We start from the raw sequence: 26,436 nt of genomic DNA, 5'->3' as shown, positions 1-26,436 counted from the left end.
ACACAGTGCAGTGCACTACAGCACATGTAGAAGCCATTATACAGGCAGACCACAGTCTCCAGCAGTCTCTGCAGCTACTGAAGAGGTCAGCAGCAGGTCATGTGACCAGTGTCAGGTGGTCAGACATGTGATAGCTGGATGTGAACAGCAGTTACTCAGGAGACTCTGAGGTGATGGTCAGAGAGGAGGATGGATGCTCTGCAGCTCTCAGAAGGTGGAGAGCGCTGAGGCAGGATGTAAGATGCCAGAGACAGACCCCAGAGGTGGGAAGAGGGCAGACTGGTCTGAGACTGATGTGAGAGGTACCCAGGGAGCTGGTTATAGTGCTGCAGCCCCTGTATTCAGCATATAGAGTATATGAATGGACTACCTGCACTGGCACATAGCAATATATGAAACACACTGAAGAGATACAATATAAAATATATGTAACAGCCGCATGTGAGGATCACACCGGGCTCCAGAAGATAATACCTACCTGGAAAATGACATTAAAGTGACTACAATAGAGATATATATGCATAAATATAGTGATAAATGTGCAAAGTACAAAGGGTTGCCTTCTGCCACTGGCAATCACAGTGACATCATATACATACAGTAGATATAAACAATCCGGAGCATTATCTACAGCACTATACAGCCTCCTGCAGGCTCTGGGACTAATTTCTGTGCACCTTCCAGATCATCATTGGGGTTTGAACCCTAGAGACATTTTATTGTACTGAAATAGTTTATACTGCAGTATAAAAACATTATCAAAGTTATTTAGTTCCACTGGCAAGTGATAGAAGTTGTGCTGTATAATACAGTATATTGGCATATTGAAAAATAGTGTGATGTATGTTATGTTATAAGGTGTTGGATAAATTGGTGGACATGCAATGTAATAAAATAGTAAAGATAATTTATTTGTGTTGAATTCTAAATTTATATTTAATACCTGTGACTGACTTAAATCTAGAGACTAGAGGCACATTTTTCGCTTCATTTGCCTGTTTCAGAGGCGAATTTATTCCGTGCGCGTCCCCGCTTTTCGCCTAATTCAATTGCAAAACAGGCGAAAATGGAAATAGGTGAATGTGGAACAGGCGAAGAGTACTGAAAGAATTGGGAAAATCAGTCTGTACCCCAGAAAAAGATACACTAACATAGGAAGCAATGTAGATGTGTACTAATAAGACTATTTTGGGTACTTAAGTTGTGTAAATTGCTTGCTATTAGTGACTTTGTAAAAGTGGTGAAGAATGGCATTAAGCAGTATTTTTTGGTGAAAATAAGTATTCCTGTTAAATTTGGGGTACTTGAAAATGGGTACTAGCATGTTTTTATGTCTCTAAAGTGAATTTTTTAAATACATGAAAAATCCACTTGCATGCACTTGCAATCCCAAAAACACCTGACCCATACTTGGGGACCCCCAAGAAGTCTATTTCGCTAATTTTTATGTTTATCCCCCCACTTTTAAAATGTTCACCCCAAAAATGACATGTCTTTTTTGGGGTGTTCTTAGGTTTTGTTTTTGTTTTTTTTGCAGATTTGTCCTTTGAGGGGCTGTCCCAAGGGGTCTGAGTCGTTTCCCCATGGTTGCACCCCAAAATAAAGATTTAGCATTTCTTTTCACCTGCTATTGATTGGAGAATCTTTTTTGGAGAATTGTTTCTGCTTAGGCGAAATTGTCCTGGAATTGAATTTGGCGAATTTTTTTTTTAGGCGAAATTTTCACAAAAACACAGGCGAAAATGGCTTTTCGCTTCTAATTGAATATGGCTCTGTGATCTATGCAGTAGGGGAACTTGCCTCCCTGAAGAGAATTACCACTGTTACAAACCTGTATAGTTACTAGAGCTATTGCGGGCTCTTGAGGATTACCACATGTCTACATGATGATGTTGACATTCTGAGGGCGGAATTCAATTGATTACGCGGTCCGGATCTCCCGTCTAAAGTGACAGGAGATCGCGGGCCGCCATTCAATTGCTGCCGTTCTTCGCGCTGATCGCGCCCATAGAGGTCAGGTTTAGCCGCGTAAAGCAGCTAAACCCGACCAAAGTGCTGGGCGCGATCGCGAAAAGTGATGTTTGGGCGCCCAAACATGTCACTTTTCGCACACTTCAGCTCTCATCCCCCAGGGGCTGCGAGCTGAAATGTAGCACTTGGCAGCTGATCACGCCCGACAGGAGCAAGAATAGAATAGCTCCGTCGGGCGCGATAGGGGATGAAAACAATTGAATTCCGCCCTGAATGTCGACAGTGTTACTGCATACTACTGAAATAGGTAGACTAGACAGACCACTCGGTTCCTCTCTGTGGTTATGTTTTATTTTGTCTGTTACTAGATTTTTATTTTTATTCCTATCATTGCCATAAAAACCTGTGTGTCTCTCTGTCTATTGAAATGGCCAAACGGAGACATTTTGTCTGATTAATTGGTGAAATTATTCAAATCAAGTCTAGTAAATCTGCATGTTTTCGCTTGCAGTCCACAAACGTGTATTTCCGTCTTTCTCCATGTAATTCCTGTGATTTGTTTAGACAATGCAATGTACAGATTACACTGTACATGTAGAAATTATTCATTATTTTTCTCTACTGGATTAGCCCCGGGCGGAAGGAGGATACGTATACAGATGTTTCTGTCATTTGCTACTGACTATGCATTTAATCCCCCACAAACACAAAACATTCAATTGGATTCCCCATCCGGAAGTCTAACAGCTTACACTGAAACTAGACGCTCTGCTGCTCTGAATGACCACAGCACATGCAGCATCAAGCTGTTTTCGGATTAGTACAGTGATGAAGTAGATTGAGTTTGACCTGTTTCACTGCATGTTTTTCTAATGACATGAAAATACCTTACGTCTGAGCGTTACATTTCTTGTTAGGTTTAGACTGCAGTGGCGGAGGGTTAGGTTTAGGCTGCGAGGAGGAAGAGTTAGGTTTAGGGGTAGGGATAGGATACTTACCGACAGGTGTCAGTTTCCTAAACCTATCGGGATGCCGACATTGGGATTCCTGTTCAATTGTACAAATAAAACTAGACTCTAAGGGGTCAAATCAATTAGCCGCAAAGGGGGCAAGTTGCTATTGCAAACTACGTGGAAACGCTGGTAACGGCACCTCAACTTGCTCCGCTAGCAGCCAAGATCTCACCCCGTGGCTGTGAAAAATAATCAGTGAGCACGGAGCTACCATAAGTGCGGCATGTAGCCGACGCTTAGGCGCTTGACTCACAGGGCGATTGTAATTTAATCAACCCTCTACTCATCATGTATATGAAATAATTTATTTCCAAACATTTATTGTTGGATAAATATACTCTTAATTAGAGTATGTTGTTGATAGAGTTTATTTTAGTCAAATAGATCAATGCGACGGCACGTATTGAGATGGCAGTGTCACGTGATTGGATATGCGATCATGTGATCCAGAGTAGGGTTTATCTGTAATGGGATTCTGGGATATGTAGTAAACAAATACCTTCATTATACAAAGGGATGATCATGTCAATTGCGGTCACATGACTCGATACATAGCAGCCTGTCTAGGATGGAAAGTTAACTACAATGTGGCAATAAGGGTGATTACAAATCCATTTCCGATCATGTGATCTGGACGCGCGACCGGACTTGTCACCGACACCTACCCTGTCTCTATAGGTCACATTGTGAATCACGTGACCGCGGACTATGGATTGGCCGTCATCCGTCCGTGTGACTTAGTCACATGATCGGAACAATAGTCATCACCGATTGTGATGACGAGTACCTACCAAATATACAGGGGAAGGTAAATAAGATGTGATAATTCCTTCCTGTCTTTCTTTTGGTCTAACATCTAACTGGATACCTTTTGATTGGTATTCAGAAGGGTATATTATATAAATTATTTGTCTTTATTTACATCATGTGACCAGACACCGGAAAACCGGAAGTTCCGGCAATTCGATAATAAACATCAAAATAATAAATTCCTTTCTAAATATAGTAGTTTAAATAGGTCTCCCTCTTAATCGTGTGTGTGTGTGTATGTATGTATATATTTATATATATATATATATATATATATATATATATATAATCTCTAAATTTATGTAAGTTTGAAATTATTACTCTGTTTGCATATGGTACTATCAGTTGAGACCAGGTGATAATCAGTAACCTCACTTAGAGGGGTATAAAAGCACTATCTTGGACGCCTATTAGACACCTTTGATAAAGCTGCACCTAGATGCAGTGAAACGCGTCAGTTCCTACACAGGGACCATCATCCACACCCATTGCTACATTTGGACTTTCCAACATTGGATTCCTTTTTGCCTGAACCAGCCTTTGGGATTATTAGGACTCAGATCAAGAGGAGTTTGCTACCAACAGTCTCACGTGGACATCCGCTGTTCATGGACACCGCATATCATGAGGACCCATTCATCTGATTTGTTTCATCACATTTCTAAGGGACATCCCTCTAGCGGCAACCAGGATTGACATCCAGTGGACAATTTCCTACCAACCAATTGACACTCCTGTGTCCCCCATTAGATGCCGTTTGTGAACAGGCTCAATACGGACTTTGAGGTTGTGGGTGAGATCTCATGCTTTTATATGTCACACCAAAACTGTGATTTTCCTTCCTTGATATAGTCAAGTGAAGTTTTTATACATTTTTAATTATACATTTATTATTAAATATTCTCAATGTATGATACTGTATGTATTCATGTAGTTACATGTTATTGAATTGTTTAGCGCTACTGCTTTCTTTACCCCCAGGGGGAGGTTAGGGTTATGTACCACTGGCGGGAGGTTGGGGTTAGGCACCACCTGGGGAGAGGTTAGGGTTAGGCACCACCGGAGAGGTTAGGGTTAGGCGCCCCTGGGGGAGGTTAGGGTTAGGCACCACTAAGGGAGGGTAAGGGTACTTACCAGCCCCAGTCGGGATCTTCAGCGGTCTGGCTTGCGGCATCGGGATTTAGTCAGACGGCTTCCTGACCGTCAGCGTTTCATACCCAACCCCTAGAAGCTAGTTCTACAAGTTGTTCTATGTAACTATAGTACATTACCATGGGCAAGCATTAGCTGCAGGGGGAAATCATGAATCAGAGGAAAGTGTCTGCAGGGCTACATGATAATATAAATCCTTCTTGACTATACTGTAGGCTTTGTATATACTTTATTTGTAATTAGGCTTTACATTTTTATGTCTTTCACCAGTTTTGTAGTTGCTGTTACTGAGATTAAAGACAGAAAATCATTGTCTTAGGGCCCGATTCGTTTCCAACCAACTGCGATTACGCACGCAGACAGCCGATTGTTGCTTTCCGGACATGCAACGCAATGCGCGTGTGTAGTGGTGTCACAAGTGCGGGGGGTGCGGTCCGCCCTCACTGACAGGAGCCGGGTGTTGCATTGTAGAATTAAGTGCAGCACTCTGCTCCTGTCACTGAGGGAGCTGAGTGCTCCACACAGGGACCTCCTGCACTCCCCCTTCCCCCCCCCCCAAGTAATAGACATGGGGGTTTGAGCCACGTGGCCACGCCCTTCTCATGTGGCCAAACCCCCTTTTCGGTGCCATGTGGCTATGCCGCACGCACTTCGTCTCTCATCGCACCGGGTGACACCACGGGGAGGGACACCACTGCGGCTACGCGAAGGGCTCACTGCAATCACCACACTGTGATTGCAGTGTCTGTGATTGCAGTGTCTGTGATTGCAGTGTCTGTGATTGCAGTGTCTACGCAGGCCCATTGCAGAGTGATTGGCAGGAAGTGAGTGTTTAGGGGTGGTGACGGGAGGTGGTCGGCAAAACGCAGGCGTGTCAGTGTGTCTGAACGTCGTAACAGAGGCGTGCATAAATTAGCTACTGCGATGGTAGAAGCAGCATGAGCTCCCACTGCGTGCGACGAGGTTAGCACCTGACCTTGTGCAAATGTGCGTGAGGCTGCAATGGTACTCCATGTTACCGATGGTTTCACTACAGTATTTTGCAAAGTATTACTAATGTGAGTAAGGGGATGTGGGCGTCCTTATGTTAGGCTGCGACGGCATTGCGATTTCAAACATTAGCATATTTTTGCAGTGGGTCTGCGTGTGATCCGTAATGAATCAGACTCTTAATCACCATTAAGCACAGGACAACCTTCGGCTATAGTGATGCACTGCCATGCAAGTGACATGCACTGCTTCCACCTATACAGAAACACCGCCATGCAAGTGACATGCACTGCTTCCACCTATACAGAAACACCGCCATGCAAGTGACATGCACTGCTTCCACCTATACAGAAACACCGCCATGCAAGTGACATGCACTGCTTCCACCTATACAGAAACACCGCCATGCAAGTGACATGCACTGCTTCCACCTATACAGAAACACCGCCATGCAAGTGACATGCACTGCTTCCACCTATACAGAATCACTGCCCTGCAAGTGACATGCACTGCTTCCACCTATACAGAAACACCGCCATGCAAGTGACATGCACTGCTTCCACGTATACAGAAACACCGCCATGCAAATGACACCTAAGTCCACATAAACTGAAACCTCATTGATTTATAATACTAATTTATAGATACTGGGGCTGATGCAGAGTCGTAAGTACGTTGGGCGTACTGTACATTACTCCAAAGAAACGAGCTCGGTTAATGGGCCAGATTACTCCCTTATTGGACTCTGCCTACATGAGAACTCCCATCACACTCCGTTCTGCATGTCCGGTTATAAGTCTAGGGGCGATCAGAGGGCCTGATTCAGAGCCGCTCGTAAGCGGCCGCTCGTTCGCTCCGAGCGATGTTCGCACATCTGCGCATGTGTATGGGTCGTAATGTGCATGCGCCAACCAGTCAGTGCGGTCGGAAGTCGAGCGCTCGCAAAATAGCGAATGCCTGCTAATTTGAGTGACAGGATGAGGCGTTTGTGGGTGGTAACAGGGGAAGGTTTGAAAACGGGGAGTGGAGATCCGAACGCAGACGTGCCAAACGGTCAAAACGGGCGTTTTAAGGGTGTGCATACTTAACAAAGCAGCGTCATCGGCCACGTCACTAGGTTGTCTATTAGCCTGAACTGTTCGCATGATTGCGGAAGGAAAATCCAACTACAAGCACTGCGAGCAGTTCAGACGCCTTTCGATGTACTCGATTAATCTAATAAATAGCGGAGATGACGTATGATGCGAACGGCCAGGGGGCGTCTTTACAAAATAGCAAGCGCTCAATTTAAATAGCTGGCCCCTTTTTCTGAACGAGCGAGCGCAAATAGCGTCTGGCTCTGAATCAGGCTCAGAATGCATTCTCGTATTTGCAGGCGCCCATTTTTTGAGAATGTGAATTCAGGCAACATACGCTACTCAAATGTACATACATTCACCTCTGCACCAGCCCCAATACCTCGTACCATTTTATAGAAACTTTACTATGGTTGTATTTTTGGTTCTAGATATTTACAGGTTTTTTACACATCAAGAAGCACGCCAGCTGACTTACATTACATGTCTGTTTACCACAACTATCTTCACAGGCATAACTAAAAACAACTCCTAATGTATCATATGACCACTCCTGTGACACTTTCATGTTTGTCCACTTCCGTGTCCAGATGGCACCGGATATAAATTTAAATTACACTTTGTTTTCTAGTTTACAGTATATTTATCTGACATCTAAAGCCACCTGATACCTGGAGAGGATATTGCAGTACCCTGAAATATCTAATTGTATTTTTGTAATGTCAATCTATTTTCTTTACACCCTCCAGACTGTAGCCATGTAAAACACAGCTAGCAGGTGTTGGTTGCCTGGTGAGAGCGATAATTACTTACATTGTATTTCATAAAAGTTAGACAAGATAATTCCTTTCCCAGCATAAACACACACTAGGCCTTCTCTGTACCTTGGACTGGCCCACAGGGTAATCAGAAACTCCCTGGTGGGCCTTTCTGCATGATGGCCCTTAAGCTACATCACTTCTCTTCCAGTCCTCCTCCTAAGCTCCACTGTGAATCTAGACAGCTGAGCCCAAGCACACACTGATGAACCCAGCACACAGTGGTATGATGGGGACAAGTAAAGTGGTTTGACTTAACCACTAATCATGATTGCTGAAAACAGGCCAAGTCCCTTCTGTGAACTGGCCAAGCACCCTCTGTTGGCACACTTTTTTGTGTGACCCTGCTTTTTCCGCTTGCCCCTATATATACCAGTCCTGCTTCTAATATCCTCGTTATTTACATGGGGGTATACAGTATTATTCTGGCTATTTATTCATCTCTAGAAGCTGTTTGACAGGGGCACTATAAACCGGTAGTGTAAATTTGCTCTATGCAAATTAGCTGCTGTAGGTAACGTCTCAGTCATAATCCTTAAATAACATTGGAGAATAATACCACTTTCAGACAGAAAATGGCAAAAAAACCTAGCTTTTGCCGGGCATTTTGTTTGCCAGGTTTATTGCCATTTTCTGTCTGATACCCCTTTCACACAGGAAAATGAAAATTTCGGGTAATTCACTTTTACCTGGTAATTTGCAGAACAACCCGGGTTTTTTCCCAGTGTGAAAGGATCAACCCGGGACTTAATTCCCGGGTCTAAGATCCTGCAAAAAACCAGGGTCGGAGACGCGGGAATTTAGTCCCGGAATGACCCTTTCACACAGGAAAGAATCCCGGGTTGTTTAGCAAATTAACGAGTAAAAGTGAATTTCGGGTAATTCACTTTTACCTGGTAATTTGCAGAACAACCCGGGTTATCCGATCTGGGTCATGCCTAAAATTAGCTGATTGGTGGTTGTGGAGCAGTCACCTCCCACTTTTTATGATCTCACAAGTTTAGCAGGGCGGACTCATGTTCAGTGTGAACGGGGCTGACCTGAAAATAACCCAGATCAGACCTGGGTTTTTGTGGAAAAGAGGAATTAAGGTGTTTATAAGGCACCAACGTTGTGTAACAAGCTCTGTATATGTGCAAAACTCAGTATTTAATTAGTGCTCTGGTATTGCTTAAGTAATCAGTGTGGAGCAGGACAATGGAATAGTGCACAGGTTCTCAAATTCGGTTCTCAGGACCCCAAACAGTTCTCCTCACAGAATTACAGGTATACTGATTATCTCCATCTGTGACTACACCTGTACACCTGCTAGATGACCTGCAAAACATGAACTGTGTGGGGTCCTGAGGACCGAGTTTGAGAACCACTTGCATAGTGGTTAGCATTGCTGTTTCACAACACTCAGAGGTTTGCTTCCGACCAAAGCACTATCTGTGTGATGTTTAGATGTTGTCACCCTTCCTTGTGGTGGGTTCCAGCGTGTGCTCCAGTTTGCTCCTATAAGCAGGTTAATTGGCAGCTGACAACATTATAATTTAGTAGCTAGACCAATGTATACCTCCCAACATGACCCGTTCCAGGAGGGACAAAATGCTCAGTTCCTGGACTTTCTTCTTAATTTATGATTGCCGTCACCTTAGTCGAACTAGTTAATTGACAAGAAAGGTGTTTCAACGTAGGTGATGGTAATCATAAATTAAGAGGGAAGTCAAGGAGCAGAGCATTTTGTAGTTCCTGGAATGGGTCATATTGGGAGGTATGTCAATGGTAATATATGTTCTAACATAAATACTACATACAGTATACATACATAATATATCTGTATTGGGCTTCCCTGAGTAAATTACATGTGTCTCTGTAACTTTTAGTGAAAAGAATATAACACAACCTCTGAATTGGACAAACGTAAGTGTGACATATTTCTGCATGTTTGAAGGTAAAACTACTATTTATTTACTAAAGCAAATACATATGCATAAAAAGAAAATAGTAAATGTGACCTTGCAGTCAGTAAATGTGACCTTGCAGTCAGTAAACATCTCTTTTGGCCCAAGTTGCAACTTCCAAGCATTCCTTGTAGCCAGCTGAGAATCTTTCTATTCTTAATTTAGGATTGTTTCCCCTCTTGTAGCTCAGTGATACTCCTAGGTCTTCTTGCATGCATTGACATCTAAATACCATGGCAAAACCCAAATCCTTTATTACTGTACTGTACGTATGTCACGGATTTGAAGGTACATTTTGGAAAGTTGAAGTATCCAACTTTTTTTTACATCCAGTTTTCCCACTGACCCCGGGATCTCTTCTATGACACTAAGGGGCGTATTCAATTAGCCGCGGGGTTTACCCCGTGGCTAATTGACGCGCTTGACGGATTCAATTAGCGGGGATTCCACGCGCGGGGTCTCCCCGCTGTTTGATTTTACCTCGCACCTCATGTAGGTGCGAGGTAAAATCAGCATGAGGCCGCCCTATTCGGCCTCGCGCGAGCAATATTAACACACTGATTCCGCAGTTCTCGCGGAATCAGTGTGTTCTCGCATGGAAGTCCTGTTTTTTGGACGCGGGGAAAAAGCTTTACCCTGCGCCGCGGGACTTTCACCCATCAATTACTCGCGGGAGAGGTCCCATGGGTAATTGAATATGCCCCTAAGTGGATGATTCAGCAGAGGACAGAATTGCAAAGCCGCACACAAGCAGCTTTACTATTCCATCCTACGTAGCTTAAATGCAAATGCATCAGGAGGTGTCTGACACCTCCTGCTGCATCTGCAATCCCAGCGCTGTGACCAAGGTACGCAGCTCTCTCTCTCTTCCCTTACCTGCCGAGCACTCACACTGCAGTGCTCCTCCCAGAATGCCCTGCATTCTAAAACCTTGGTAGAGAAGAGAGGACGGTCCGACAGACTGGACCAAAATACTACCACCACCAGTCCGCCCACACCTCCCCCCAGGGCTGCCAACAGGAATCATGAGGCCCAGTACCAGTGGATCATGCAGGGCCCCACCCCTTGACCCCCTCAAGCACCCTTCCCAAGGCCTGGTGGGGTGCAAAGGTGTAGCGTGGAGTGCTGTGTGATTTAATAAAGGAGATTTGTGTTTACCTTCCATCCTTAGGTTCAATTATGTGGCACCTAACGTGGTTGTGTTCATCCATGCCTATTCTATTTCAGATGGATATAAGCGGCGTATTCAAAATGACTGTATCATCCCTGTTATTATACAGGCAATGACAGAAGCAGAGCAGGGTAACAGCGAATGCATTTGGCTAACAGCCAGCAAATTGCTTTTCTACCTAGCCAGGGACTACATGGAGAACACCATAGCGGAGATTGTGACTACTATTCAGGTACGCGGGTGCTCCTCTCCACTGTCTGCATTTACCACGCTGGCTGCTGTAATGTCTTATACCACCGTGCCCTTCACTCAGAAGGTGTATTTGTTATCTCTGACATGTCAACATATGGAGACTGTTTCTCATCCCCGCACCCAGACAGTGCTTTCTATGTTCATCAATAATGCTGCTGTGGTCTTTGGAAGTCCTGCTATGCAAGAGACCAGTATTAAGCTAGTATTTACAAAAGCCTGTGCTACACTCACCAGCTGGAAAATACAAAGCGGCACCAGTACTGAGGATAAACCGATCATCATTGTCACCATACACAAAGTTAATTCCTTACTGGCTGTCCATCGCAGCAGCTTTATATCCCATATAGGTAATGTGAACAGTGCAGACCAGGAACCCAAGGCCAAAACAACTAATTACATTTGGCCCTGGTGCAATATATAACACCGTTCCATCTGACACGTTGTGTAATGAATACGAATGTGCTGACAACTTTTTTTGAAAGTATTGTCCAGAGCGGAAACTGGAGAAAAAGACTAACTAACTCACATGAGTTACAAAACAAAGTTACAAGTGTTACAATCTGTGTGGCTCTTATGGCATATCCTGGATGTGTCTCTGGAGACCTACCTAATGTAGTTAACAATATATTACCTATAATGGATTACCTTGATATCAATACTCGCCTCAAGGTTATAGAGTGCACTGAACGTTTCACAAGAGCCTTACCAAACGCGGCTATGAAATTCATATTCATGCATTTATAAAGGCAATTCTGCGGAAGATGAAGAAAGACGATCCGACCTTGCTTTCCATCATCCTGAGAGTTTTAGTGACCGACGTTCAAATGCATGAAGAGAAAACTGGTATAAATATAATAAAATCCTCAGCTACACTGCAAGACATCTGAGTAATGCAGACCACGTCCTCCAACACCATGCAACCAAGCTGTTTGGGGAGCTAGTTCAGCGCTGCAGAGTGTTTCCATTTAGTCCCATCACCAGACTAGTGAAGGAGCATTGCCTGTCATTAATGGTAAATTTGCACAGTACTAACTCAGACGTGGTATCGGCCGCCGTGGTCTGCCTCATCCAGTGCTTTCCTCATCTGTGCTGCAAGGCCATCGTCCTGGATGAGGGCATTGAGTGGAGGGACACTGAATGCATAAAAACCATTTATCGTACTCTGGCTGATAAACACCTTCTGAGGCAATGCTATGCCAAGCAGAAAAAGCTCTGGTCACATCTGCAGATCCTAAGACACTTGGAAGGCATATTAGTGCTCTAATAAACTCTATGGATTATGACGAGCTCACTCCAAACAACTTCAAATCCATCAGGAAACATCTACTTCATGTGATGCACATAGAGAGAAAGCTGTAAGAACAGCATCACAATCCCTAGGTGAGAAGTGGAAGCACCTGGAGTGAGTAGGAGAGGGTGAAAGGAGCAGTGATACACCGACTGACAGCAAGCAGGCCGCGGACATACCAACAAGTGAAGGTAAGACACAGCAAGTATAGTTATCCTTCTGTTTAACTCCTTAATAACTCCGGCTTCCATTTAAAAATTCTAATAACACTTTGAACTAAGCATTGTTGTGGAAGCAGCCTATGTGTAACTAATTATGGCTACAACCAAGTATCCAGGATGATTACACCCCACCCCCATACCCTTCCTGCCACAACACAGGGTAGGAAACAAAGGGCGAGAGGGCCGTCTGCAAGCGCAGATTCACGGTATATTCTGGCTTCAATTCAAAATTACAACTACATTCTATAATGGCGGCAAGGGAGGGAGGCATCTAGGTGATAATTAGACACACAGAGAAAGTCGTGTTCTAGGGGTCTCTAGCCCCATGTAGCACAGTAGGACCCTGACAACATAATGAGAAAGTATCCGTGGAACAGAAAGCAGATGTGCACTATACACAGTGGCGTATCTATAATGGGTGTAGGTCCAGGGGGGCTCCGCACCGCACACCCTGCACCCATATTATTTTAAACTTACCTGTCCGTGCTCCCGCGTCGGGTGTCAGCGCTGCTCAGAACACGGGAAAATGGCCACCCTGACCATTTTTCCGGTGTTCTGCGCATGCGCAGTAGACTCTGGGCACACTCTAGTGTCCGGAGTCTACTAAGGCTCCGGTGGCTGGCCAGCCGCGTTAGTCAGCTGCTGGCCACTGAGGAGCGAGGAGGGGGCCCCGCACGGGGAGTGCACACGGGCTCCCTTCTCTCTTAAGACGCCCCTGACTATACAGTAGTTTATTGTCAATTTAATATGTTTCATAAAATGTTAAATATTTGAGAAATATCTATGTACAATTCATTCTGCTATTGGGTCATACAGTCAGGTGCATAAATATTGGGACATTGACAGAATTTTCATATTTTGGCATCTATTCACCACCACGATGGCTTTGAAATGAAACAAACAAGATGTGCTTTAACTGCAGACTTTCAGATTTAATTTCAGGGTGATTACATCCAAATCAGCTGAACGGTGTAGGAATTACAACGGTTTCTATATGTGCCTCCCACTTTTTAAGGGGCCAAAAGTAATGGGACTATCAACTCAAAAGCTATTTCATGGACAGGTGTGGGCTATTCCCTCTTTATTTCATTATCAATTAAGCAGGTAAAAGGTCTGGAGTTGATTCTAGGTGTGACATTTGCATTTGGAATTAGTTGCTGTCGACTATCAATATGAGATCCAAAGAGCTGTCACTATCAGTGAAGCAAGCCATCATTAGGCTGAAAAATAAAAACAAACCCATTAGAGAGATAGCAAAAACATTAGGTGTGGCCAAATCAACTGTTTGGAACATTCTTAAAAAGAAAGAACGCACCGGAGAGCTCAACAACACCAAAAGACCCGGAAGACCACGGAAAACAACTGTGGTGGATGACAAAAGAATTATTTCCCTGGTGAAGAAAAACCCCTTCACAACAGTTGGCCAAATCAAGAACACTCTCCAGGAGGTAGGTGTATATGTGTCAAAGTCAACAATCAAGAGAAGACTTCACAAGAGTAAATATAGAGGGTTCACCACAAGATGTAAACCATTGGTGAGCCACAAAAACAGGAAGACCAGATTAGAGTTTGCCAAACAACATCTAAAAAACCCATTACAGTTCTGGAACAACATCCTATGGACATATGAGACAAAGATCCACTTGTACCAGAGTGATGGGAAGAGAAAAGTATGGAGAAGGAAAGGAACTGCTCATGATCCAAAACATACTACCTCAACAGTGAAGCATGGTGGTGGTAGTGTCATGGCGTGGGCATGTATGGCTGCCAATGGAACAGGTTCCCTTGCATTTATTGATGATGTGACTGCTGACAAAAGCAGCAGAATGAATTCTGAAGTGTTTTGGGCAATATTATATGCTCATATTCAGTCAAATGCTTCATTGGACGGTGCTTCACAGTGCAGATGGACAATGACCTGAAGCATACTGCAAAAGCAACCAAAGAGTTTTTTAAGGCTAAAAAGTGGAATGTTATGCAATGGCCAAGTCAATCCCCTGACCTGAATCTGATTGAGCATGCATTTCACTTGATGAAGACAAAACTGAAGGGAAAATGCCCCAAGAACAAGTAGGAACTGAAGACATTTGCAGTAGAGGCCTGGCAGAGCATCACCAGGGATGAAACCCAGCGTCTGGTGATGTCTATGCGTTCCAGACTTCAGGCTGTAATTGCCTGCAAAGGATTTGCAACAAAGTATTAAAAAGTGAAAGTTAGATTTAGGATTGTTTAGTTTGTCCCATTACTTTTGGACCCTTAAAAAGTGGGAGGCACATATAGAAACCGTTGTAATTCCTACACCGTTCACCTGATTTGAATGTAATTACCCTCAAATTAAATCTGAAAGTCTGCAGGTAGAGCACATCTTGTTTCATTTTAAAGCCATTGTGGTGGCGAATAGAGGCCAAAATATGAAAATTCTGTCAATGTCCCAATATTTATGCACCTGACTGTATTTTTTAATTATTGTAAATACAGTAGCATTTATCATTTTTATATATAGCAGAGTAAACATTTTGTCTAACAGCAATAATATTCATTACAAATGTTTGTTTTGGAAATGCTGGGGGTACAGATAATGCCAATGGGCTACCAGGGGGTACCCAGATGGGAAATGACTGAGAACCGCTGACCTATAGACTATTAGGAGTGTGAGATTTGCTGTGGTAGAGGCAGAGCATATTGTACAGAACTTATACTGACATGTTTTCTCATAATGACGTCTTACCTATATGCTCAAATGGGAAACCAGGCATCAGGGGAAATATTCTAACAGACTGAGGGCCTTATTCAGCAGTGCACGCTAGCGCACTGCTGAACGCAGATTCCCGATGGTCGGGAATCTGTACAGGTCCTGTGTGATCGCATGCAGACTGGCAGCAGACTGGCTGTGAATGACAGTCTGCTGCCATTTGCGAGACCGGGAAAGGGGCGGTGACGGGCGTGTCGCCGCCATGGGGGAGTGGAGGGAAGAGGCCAGGATCTCCGTCGGCTGATGGAGATTTCCTAGCCTCTTTCTCTCATCTGCGACTGCTGGATTGCATGACCCCATGGGTCACTTAGCCAGCCGATGTTCCCTCAGATTATCAGATGCTGCGTTATACAATGCAGCTTGGATAAGTAATGCAGCAGGAGGTGTGATGCCTCCTTCTGTATTACCATAATTGCAAGGATGAAATATTAGGTGAGTATTAGGTGAAGGGGGTAGGGGGGCTTTACAAAGGAATCTGAAGGTGGGCATGGCATTTAGCATAATTGTTCTCCATATAAGCTTCATGTGTATGTGCTTGCTGGGTTGTCTGATGCTTATTGTCTCATATTAGAATGGTCTTAGTCCTGAATATGCAGACATGTCACACAGCCCCTACTATAGTTTATGTGCTCAGTGGCTGTCCCCATCTCGCTGTTATCCTTTACATATACTAAGCATTTACCCATGCATGGAACATTCAAAATATAGTTGTTTTAATACATTATTAATACATATGATAAACATACCTGCAGTGTTGGGGACAGGGCTCATGGTAAAAACTAACACAAAGAGACCCAAGGAGTACAAAAATGTAAATTTGACCTAATTGCAGAGGAGAGGGGAAGAGGAGGGGGCGGTAGGATTACCACCTTTTATTGTCATACTTCCGTACAGGGGGAATGACCAGGGAGTGTAAATAATAATAATAAAAATAATAATAATAATGAAATAAATAGAAATTGAATAAACAAATATAGTGTAGGAGGAAGTAGAAGACGAGCTGCTCACACACAGGAAGGGATCTGAAAAGATCTCTATCCGGTTCCTTCCCCACAAAAGTGGCTGCTGTCGCCAATTGAAGACGGCCTTAGCTATACACTTCAAGCTCTGGAAACATCTTTTTTAAAAATGTTATGAATTAGAAAACATCCCAGTTCCCCGAGAGATCACAGGAATGGCGGTGTTCTAGCAATCCTTATGTAGCGCAGGTGATATCTGCCATAACTACTGTTACACTTGTCATGGGACACACACGGAAGGTTGAGACTTGGAAGAGAATGCATGTGTTACATGGGGATGCTTCATATCACGTAATCCAAGTACAAGGCAGAAGATCAGATAATCGCGTTGTTTTTTAGTCCCAGAATCTGCAGGGGGTTATTTATCTATATTTGTGACCAAGTTGCAGATTATACACCTGATTAGGCTCCATTTTGCTGCACAGTTGGTACAGAATACATAATATCCCAAACAGTGAGTAGACAGCATGAAAAACTAAGTGAGTGACACCAACAACTAAAGCTGCATACACACGTAAGGATTTTCTGTCCAACCATCCAACTAGTTGATTGATTGGAATGAGAATCTGGTAAGGTATGAAAGCAAATGACAATCAGCAATTTGCTCCCAAATGCCGGAAAATGGACAAAAACTGTTGTTTGAACAAATTGTTTAGATTAAACATTTAACAAACTTGTCTGACGACCATTTTCATCTGTTTTCTGGCATTTAGGAGCAAATTGCTGATCATCAGTTTAGTGGCGTCACAAGGGGGGTGCGGTGGGTGCGGGCCGCACCGAGTGTCACCCTCCAAGGGGGTGACACCAAAATCTGACTCATCCCCGCCCCCCGCTCAGCAGAGCCTGCACTGCAGGGAGACGCCAGGCTGGAGAGGCGCTCTCCCAGCAGCAGCTGCTGAGACAGCTTTTAATTCTGCCGGCTGCCGCTGCGCCTGTCACACTGAGACAGCCAGCGGCAGCCTACTGTACAGTAAGTGCGGCTGTGCTCTTCATACAGTTCCCTCCATGTGGGGGGGGAGGAGCGCTAGAGGCAAGGGGCTGATTACCTGCTGTCAGTGTAAAGACGATCAGCCTGACTGAAGCCGCCGGGGTGGATCATGGCAGCTGAGCTCCTGCTCCTCCTCTCTTCAATGAATCAGCTCACTCCCTGCCTTACAGATCATCATGCTGGGAGCAGGCAGGGACAGTCTACAAAACATTTGCCAGTTTACAAGTGTATTCAAATACTGTTGATTACACTTGAATACTGACAAGTAGTTTGTACACTGTCCCTGCTTCTTCCCAGCGTGACCCTCTGACCTCCCAGTCAGAGAGGATGAGAAGGAGCTGGGAGACAGCAGCAGCAGCAGCCAGCACAGTGACTATGCTCTAATGTATACAGTAGATGTAATGTGGGAAGAAACTAATTCAGTGAGGAGAGAGTGTCTATGCTGGGGATGGTGTATTAATGTATGTGCATGGGTATACTCATTGTGTTTCTGTGTGTATAAGGGGTGTATTCATGTTATGGGTTATATGTGGGTCAATGATGGTGTCTGCATTATCTGGCGGTTACTACGATGCTCTCTGCATTATCTGGCGGTTACTGCGATGCTCTCTGCATTATCTGGCGGTTACTACGATGCCCTCTGCATTATCTGGCGGTTACTACGATGCCCTCTGTATTATCTGGCTGTTATTACGATGCTCTCTGTATTATCTGGCGGTTACTACGATGCTCTCTGTATTATCTGGCGGTTACTACGATGCTCTCTGTATTTTCTAGCGGTTACTACGATGCTCTCTGTATTATCTGGCGGTTACTACGATGCTCTCTGTATTATCTGGCGGTTACTACGATGCTCTCTGTATTTTCTGGCGGTTACTATGATGCTCTCTGTATTATCTGGCGGTTACTACAATGCTCTCTGCATTATCTGGCGGTTACTATGATGCTCTCTGTATTATCTGGCGGTTACTACGATGCCCTCTGTATTATCTGGCGGTTACTACGATGCTCTCTGTATTATCTGGCGGTTACTACGATGCTCTCTGCATTATCTGGCGGTTACTACGATGCTCTCTGTATTATCTGGCGGTTACTACGATGCTCTCTGTATTATCTGGCGGTTACTACGGGCGGTTACTACAATGCTCTCTGAATTATTTGGTGGTTACTTAAATGCTCTCTGTATTATCTGGCGGTTACTACAATGCTCTCTGAATTATTTGGCGGTTACTACAATGCTCTCTGTATTATCTGGCGGTTACTACGATGCCCTCTGTATTATCTGGCGGTTACTACGATGCTCTCTGTATTATCTGGCGGTTACTACGATGCTCTCTGTATTATCTGGCGGTTACTACAATGCTCTCTGAATTATTTGGCGGTTACTTAAATGCTCTCTGTATTATCTGGCGGTTACTACAATGCTCTCTGAATTATTTGGCGGTTACTACAATGCTCTCTGTATTATCTGGCGGTTACTACAATGCTCTCTGTATTATCTGGCGGTTACCATGACGCTCTCTGCATTATCTGGCGGTTACTACAATGCCTTCTGTATTATCTGGCGGTTACTACGATGCTCTCTGTATTATCTGGCGTTTACTACGATGCTCTCTGTATTATTTGGCGGTTACTACGATGCTCTCTGCATTATCCGGCAGTTACCATGACGCTCTATGCATTATCTGGCGGTTACCATGACGCTCTCTGCATTATCTGGCGGTTACCATGACGCTCTCTGCATTATCTGGCAGTCACTGTTACACTCTATGCAATACAATAGGGGTCATTACTTCTGGGGGTAATATTATAGGGGGCATTACCACTGCCATTGTGGGCACTATTAGGGGGCATTACTAATGGGGGCACTACTACAGGGAGCATTACTTTTGATGGCACTACTACAGGGGGCATTACTACTGAAGGCATTACTACTAGGGGCACTACTAATGGGGGCATTACTACTAGGGGCATTTCTACTAAGGGCATTAATACTGGGGTCACTACTATAGGGGGCACTAATACTATAGAGGACACTACTATAAGGGGCATTACCACTACCGCTGGGGGCACTACATACGGGACACCACTACTGGGGGCATTGTGTAAATGTGTCTGCTGGACTGGTATTTGGGGAGAGTTTGCGGAGCTGCGCATCAATTTTATTTATTTTTTTTGGTGGGGGGGTTGTCACCATGAGTTATAGCACCGGGTGACACCAACACTAGTGACGCCTCTGCATCAGTTACTCCCATACGTTACCTGATTTTCATTCCAACCGATCAACTAGTTGGATGGTTGGACAGAAATTCTTTACGTGTGTATGCAGCATAAGACTATAACACCAACCAATCTTGTTTATGGTATAACGGGACATGAACACAGAACCCTATGGTCATATTTTTTTTCACACATAACTTAAGCAACATCAGCGAGAAACACTGAACCAATAACATCAAAAAGTGACCCTATGACAATAACATCCGAGTCTAAAACATCTATATCACCTGAAACAACAACAGCAACTGACTCAACAATATCTGAACAAAAACGTCAACAATAATTGAGTCTATAACAACAATACTAACTGAGACAACAACTGCTGAGTCTACAACATAAATAACTGAGTTAACAACAGTAACAACAGCAGTCTGGAAAATCTAAAACAACTGAACTTAGACAATCAACAATACATTAGCCTATGACATCAACAGTTCAATGTATAACATGAATAACAACAACAGTCTACAATATATAAAACAGTGAACAACAGCAACAACTGAATAAACATCTACAATATTTGACCCTATATTATCAACAATTGAGCAAACATCAACCAGTGATTCTACTACATGAATAACTGAGCTACTGTAATAACAGTAAAAATGTCTGAGACAACAACTGCTTAGTGTACATCAATAACAAAGTTAACAACATCAACAACAGCCGAGTCCAGAAAATCCACAACTGGACCAATCACTTCTGCAACAACTGAATCTACATTTTCAACATATGAGTCAACAACTTCAGCAGAGTTGACATCAACAACCCTATTTACATTAGCAATACATGACTCTACCATTACTCTACTATGTCTGTGATACCTGAGTCGACAACACCATCAACAAATGAACTTACAAAATCAACAATAGGTGAGCCTATGGTATTTACAGCCCAATTTACAATATCAGCAACAACTGGGTCTACAATACATAAGTCAACAACAGCAACAACTAACTCAAAAATAATATTTGAACCAATAATATCAATGATAACTGAGTATATCAATGTCTACTATGTATAATGTACATCTGCAACAATGACTCATTCTATAGCAACAACTGTGTCTACTGTACATCTGCAATAATGACAGTCTATAGCAATGACTGTGTCTACTGTACATCTCCAGCAATGACTGAATCTACATCAGCAACTGTCTACTGTACATTTGCAACAAACACTGAGTATATAAACCACTGTCTACTATACATTTGCAACAATAACTCAATAACTGTGCATCTGCAACAATTACTTTGTCCATAACAACAACTGTGTCTATTGTACATCTGCAACAAAGACTGAGTCTATATCAACAACTGTATCTACTGTTCATCTGCATTGATGACTTAGGGCCTGATTCAGACCCCATCACTAGATGCGGCCGCTCACTCCCTGCGTATGCAAATTAAGCTAAGCGATGTTAAGGCATCCGCTCGCACAGCAAGGCATAAGCACGCCCACTATGTCTTTGCAAGCGATCACTTTTGTATGCAGACGCCCATTAGCGTATGGTGAGACGCCCACTAGTGCACGTCAGCTCCAGGAAATGTATTAAAACACTGGTACATCAAGGACCATCAGAAGTGATCGCAATGCTTATGGTTGCCTCTACCCTACCGCAAACACTGCAAGGATTTCAGTGTAAAAAAAAAGGCTGGTGACGTGTACTATGACGCTGCCTGTTAATTATGCACGCCTCTAAAACGGCATTGAGACACTCAGGCACGCCTATGTTCGCACCTCCACTCCGTTTTTACTGGACTGCCCCTGTTACCACCTACAAATAGCCTCTCCTGTCACTCATTACACTGGGCTGTCTTTGCAGGGCGAGCGAGTGGGTCCCCATCGCTATGAGTAGTTCGCACACGTGCACTGAGATGCATGCGCAGATTACCGAACATCGGCATCAGCGAGCGGACGCCTGCTAGCGAACGGGTCTGAATCAGGTCCTTAGTCCATAGCAACAACTGTCTACTGTACATCTGCAACAATAACTGAGTCTATAGCAACAACTATGTCTACTGTATATCTTCAATAACTGAGTCTATAGCAACAACTTCACCAACATCTCAATCTACAAAACCAACTGGCTTAAAAAGAGCTGAAACCAGTTAACAACATCAACAACAGCAGAGCTTAGAAAATCCACAACTGAACCAATAACTTTTACAACAGCTAAATCTACATCTTTAACATCTATATTACTCCAACAACTGGGACCATATATAAATCTACTTTGTCCAACACTTTCTGAGATTAAAATGTCATCTACTATTCCAACAACTGGGACCATATATAAATCTACTTTGTCCAACACTTTCTGAGATCAAATTGTCATCTACTATTCCAACAACTGGAACAATATCTTTACCAGCATATTCCCTGTTACCATAGTGACTCACAACTAAAGGTATGTATCCCGAATTCTTGTCTTGTTTCACCAATCAATAACAAAGAATCTGTCACGGAGCACTGACATTCTTATTTTGCTAAAAATGTGTTACCACCATAATAATGGGTGTTGTAAATACAGCCCTGCTCCTACAGCGGCATGACCACGCCTGTTTAGCCTGCATTGCCCCTATGCTTCAGCTATGTTGTTCTGTTTAAGTTACACTTTGACAGGAACAGAATACAGCTTGAATGGAATTGAAAAAATAGATGGATCCCTATGTTACCCACAATGGCCACTCAGAGGGCTACTAGCGGCAATGCAGGATCCATAAATACATTAACTGTGTCTTATCCCAATTCTATTCTGAACGGCGTGGAGGGAAACCATAAGTGGAACACCCATATGCATACACACGTAGAGCAAAGGGACTCTTAGGGGGGGCGCCACACAGACTCTGACACTGTCTCTGGCGGATCTCTCATGGGTGCAGGGTGTGTAGCACGGGGTCCCCTGTGACTCATGGGCCCGTGTGCACTACACCCCCTGCATCTATTACAGATGTGCCACTGACTTCAGCAACAAATCATGTTCCACTCTCATGTATAAGTGCTTACTGTGACGTAGGGTCTGTGTTGCATAATAATTAGTGTAATTTGTTAATCAGCCCATCACTTCATCTATTGGGAGTTTTCTGACTCCCTGGCCAGTAACTTGAACTCTGACATTTCCAAAGTACTTGGGGCCTGAAATACATGTGGATTACAGTAATTATATGGGCGATCTGGTGACAGACATGAGAACTCCGTGTTTCTCTCTATTCATCGACTGATAAATGGCCCGGTAATCATGCGGAAATGCTAGTTTCCACATATTTAGGTCACCGGGCCATTCATCATCAGCCCGATATTCAGCAAACTCCGAAAACTGAAAGTTTTTGTAGTTTGCTTCTGAGAGCAAACAGATCTTCAGATAGCACTTGCTCTTGTATCCCCGCTCCTCATAGCCCCGCCTTGTCACAGACTCCCCGGTGGCTGTGCTCATGCGTGACCTCGGGTCACGCATGCGTAGCCAGGCCGACGGGGAGGAGGTAAGTATCGCAGCTACATCTGTAGCTGCGATACTATCCGAGGGGACAGCTGCTTTTTGGAGCAGTTGTCCCAACACCGGAGCAATGATGAATTGCTCCAGTGCAAAGTTTCCCCCGCTGTGAGGTTTTGGATACTTAAGTATCACTCACAGCGAGATTAATACTTAATCATCGGAGGCCCCTGTATCTCCAGTTTACCTCTTCATGTCTCTCTTCTGTGTTTCTCTCTGTGTTTCTCTCTCTGGGGCCTATTCATCATCACTTAATTTTTCCCAAAGCAATTGTAAAAATTCAGTATTCAGGCCATTCGTCAATAAGGTAAAGCAGGAGATATGACAGATATCACCTTCCTTTTGCGGAATGGCCCGCTGTCCCCATACACTAGCATGGGGACAGAATTCATCAAGCTCCGAAAATACAATATTTTCACAGCTTGACTGCGGGAGCATTCGCCATCTTCAGATGGCAAATGCTCCCGCTTGTGGATCGCAACCTTCTCCGCCCCGTTGTCCGGCTCCTTCCGCCGGACGTTGGGGCTCTTGTGCACATGTGTGACCTGTAAGTCACGCATGCACAGTCCCGTCACTGCTCCGTAAACGAGCATTGAAGCCGCTCGTGGGAGCAGCTGATTTCGCATCAGCTGTCACTGCGCCAGATCAATGATGAATTGCTCCGGAATCTGTGGCGAGTTAGAATGTTAATTATCGGGGTACGTTCAGACCCCGATAATTAACATCATGAATAGGCCCCTTACTGTTACATAAAACATTCTGATGGATTAGGGAAGCAGTTTCCAGTTTTTTAAATCACATTTCTGTATCTGTAGGCGCCACTCAGTCAGTATAAAACAAAGCTACAAACACTTGGGTGGGAAGCATCAAGCATCCCGCCAATGATTGCATGTGTACCGGTGTTTAGTAACACATTTTAGCAAATGACAGCTCTGCCGATAAGACCTGTCCTTTGCGGTGTGGGGACTTCTATGTTTATGACCCAGAAGTCCCCCGGGAGTACATCTGCGCATGGGCAGCCGTCGGCCAGCGTATACCCGAACCGCGGGGGACCCTGGGAGTGTCCTATTGGATTCCTCTCATGTAAAACTCCAATAAGATAGACTTCTATTAGGCTATGCCATCTCCGAAAAGTACTTGGTGCATACCGTAATTGCGGTAAAGCCTCCGAAAATTTTCTGAGGTCTGACCGCATTGTTCAGCATAGTGTATCCCGCCCACAAAGTGAAGCATCTCTAACTGCATAATGTCTCCTCATTCTGATAATTATGGTAAATACATGCAACGTAACTGAGCAGTGAGAGCTCCAGTCTCACTATGAGACAGGCTCAGGTTCTTATATAACCTTGGGGCTGATATTTGTGTTCTAGACCTGTTTAATGTTTTTCTTTTCTTGTTCTTTTGCCCAGCAGACATGTTTAATGCTCTTCACGGAGATCCACAGCGGAGATATCAAACTGACATATGGAGAAAAGCAGGATGTCAGTGCAATATATGTCAGCTCTTGGTATCAGATCGTATTCTGAACTCTCTAAGCCCTCAGGAGCACATTGAATGTAAAAGCTCTCGGACTTTAATAGTGATTTATGGTATTTATACAGAACATTAAATGTCTATGTACTTGTATTATCACCAATAAAATATATACAAAACATGATATTGTCTGTGGCCTAGATACTGGTGGGTGATGTCTCCAGCATTAAAGCTTTCATCACACAATAACCTCAGCAGCATTCTAGGGCCTGTTGTAGTAACCTTCATACTGGCGATGTGGTGATCTGCCGACATACAGTGGCTGTCTGGAGTAACTAGACATAATGTTGGATGGAGACGATGTAAATATATCTGTATATAGCTACTGCCTCATAGTAATTACATGTAAACATTTTGTATAGACAACAAAAACAACAGTGACACATATATCTGACAGATAATTGTATAGTGTATCCCCAGCATTAGGAACCATTAGTTCCTTAGTGGTTGCCATGATGTCTCTTGTTGCTTCGATTTGATAAAGTTCCAGTTGGACCAAAACTTCGACACATACTATGTACGTGAGTGAATAAATCCTTTATGCATTTCTACAATATTATGCGGTGAGTGCCCATTTTTTGGAATAATTATATATATGTGTGTGTGTGTGTGCGTTTGTGCATGTCTGAAAACCTGGATATGGCACTCTCCAGTAAACAGTAATTGAAGCTAAGGTGCCTACCTTTAGAGGGCAAATGTAATAAACAGCAGAGGTGACACTCAGAGCCATATTCAATTAGAGGCAAAGTTTTCACCTGTCCGACTGTTCGCTTCATTCGCCTGTTTCAGAGGCGAATTTATTCCGTGCTCATCCCCGCTTTTCGCCTAATTCAATTGCAAAACAGGCGAAAACGGAAATAGGGGAATGCGGAACAGGCGAAAAGTACTGAAAGAATTGGGGATATCAGTCTGTACCCCAGAAAAAGATATATTAACCTATGGAATCAATATAGATGTGTACTAATAGCCCTAATAAGACTATATTGGGTACTTAAGTTGTGTAAATTGCTTGCTATTAGCGTCTTTGTAAAAGTGGTGAAGAATGGCATAAAGCTGTATTTTTTGGTGAAAATAAGTATTCCTGTCAAATTTGGGGTGCTTGAAAATGGGTGCTAGCATGTTTTTATGTCTCTAAAGTGAACTTTTAAAAAATGTGAAAAATCCACCTGCTGCATGCACCTGCAATCCCAAAAACACCTGACCCATACTTGGGGACCCCCAAGAAGTCTATTTCGCTACTTTTATGTTTATCCCCCCACTTTTTACATTTTCACCCCAAAAATGACATGTCTTTTTTGGGGTGTTCTTAGGTTTTTGGGTTTTTTGCAGATTAGTCCTTTGGGGGGCTGTTCCAAGGGGTCTGAGTTGTTTCCCCACGTTTGCACCCCAAAATAAAGATTTTGCATTTCTTTTCACCAGCTATTGATTGGAGAATCATTTTTGGAGAATTGTTTCCACTTAGGTAAAATTGTCCTGGAATTGAATTTGGCGAATTTTTTTTTTTAGGCAAATTTTTCACAAAAAAACAGGTGAATATGGCTTTTTGCCTCTAATTGAATTCCCCTCTCAGTGACTAGGTATTCTAGGAAATAAACTGGACTTCAAAAGTATTTCTAACAATCCAGTTTGATGGTAAACCGTCTCCAAGAATGCTCTTTTGTAG

At 43.6% G+C, this 26,436-nt stretch overlaps 1 long non-coding RNA gene across 1 annotated transcript; it reads left to right on the top strand.

Annotated features, from left to right (window-relative positions):
* The first annotated feature begins 176 nt into the window (after positions 1-176).
* On the top strand, positions 177-11,655 carry LOC148517206 (uncharacterized). The gene is made up of 3 exons (XR_015879309.1): positions 177-263; positions 9,699-9,735; positions 11,004-11,655. It is a non-coding gene; the product is annotated as an uncharacterized LOC148517206 (long non-coding RNA).
* Positions 11,656-26,436: the final 14,781 nt, after the last annotated feature.

Source organism: Taudactylus pleione, unplaced genomic scaffold (genome assembly GCF_031769625.1).
Source record: "Taudactylus pleione unplaced genomic scaffold, aTauple2 ptg000225l, whole genome shotgun sequence".
Taxonomy (NCBI): domain Eukaryota; kingdom Metazoa; phylum Chordata; class Amphibia; order Anura; family Myobatrachidae; genus Taudactylus; species Taudactylus pleione.
The sequence above is the reverse complement of the archived record's forward strand: the minus strand, read 5'-3'. Positions and strand labels throughout refer to the sequence as shown.